The sequence below is a fragment of the Mandrillus leucophaeus genome, unplaced genomic scaffold (assembly GCF_000951045.1).
Source record: "Mandrillus leucophaeus isolate KB7577 unplaced genomic scaffold, Mleu.le_1.0 Scaffold251, whole genome shotgun sequence".
Classification (NCBI taxonomy): Eukaryota; Metazoa; Chordata; class Mammalia; order Primates; family Cercopithecidae; genus Mandrillus; species Mandrillus leucophaeus.
Window position 1 is genome coordinate 1,708,092 of NW_012102599.1, and position 1,140 is coordinate 1,709,231.

The following is a 1,140-nucleotide window of genomic DNA, read 5'->3' on the forward strand; positions in this document are numbered from 1 at the left end:
TGGGAGGCGGAAGTTGCAGTGAACCAAGATCGTGCCTCTACACTCCAGCCTGGTGACAGAGCAAGACTCCATCTCAAAAAAAAAAAAAAAAAAAAAATCCATGAAAATGATTTGCCTTATCTCGAGTGAATTATTCTCTCTGTTAGTATAGATAATTGAGAGCTGGACATGCCCCATCCAAAAGCATGTGTTTACACTTGCTTTAAGCACCAACATTGCAAGATAAATACAATCCAGTATTGGGGAGTGGGTTGAAGAGTGGGGACATTATCCAATTAGAAGAATTGTCAAGGTTGAACTATGAAAATAACCCTTCAATCTCATTTTTCTCCTCTCGCAGGGCTGCAACAGCACGACGTACATACAGGATGCCTTCCAGCTGCTGCTGCCTGTTCTGCAGGTCTCACATATCCAGACCAGTTGTTTGAAAGCACAGCCATGACCTGGCCAGACTCCATCTAGTTAAAGGAGACAGCTGGCCGCCTTGCCTCAATATGTACCATTTAAGGGGATGTTCTCTGTGCACCTGGCCACAGACACCCATTTGAGGACACTACAAGCAATTTTGCACAGACAATATTGAGAATGCAAATTTAGAGAGAGTTATCATTTCTCTCAATGTGTATAATTATTTTTACAAACAATTGTGTTTTCTTTAAGTTAATTTAAACTTACACGGCTTATATTGAACATTTCCTTTCATCTGAAATTTATTTACAAATATTCATGTTCATTTTCCTGGTTAAGCATGCTGTATTTAGAAATTCATGGGCAGACCTTAGACTTTTTTTTTTAGTCCTTTAAATTTCAACCTTTAAATGTTCCGTTCTTATAGTATTACTTTAAATCAATTCTAAAACTGAACTTTGTTTTGTTACATAAATGTCGCAGGCAAAAATAACACTACTTATAGATTTAACCTATTATGGTAAAAAAAGGAACATATGGTCATTCTTTTTTTTTTTTTTTTTTTTTGAGATGGAGTCTCGCTCTATCACCAGGCTGGAGTGCAGTGGCTTATGCCCACAATCTCGGCTCACTGCAACCTCCTCCTCCTGGGTTCAAGTGATTCTCCTGCCTCAGCCTCCTGAGTAGCTGGGACTACAGGCATGCGCCACCAGGCCCAGCCAATTTTTTTTT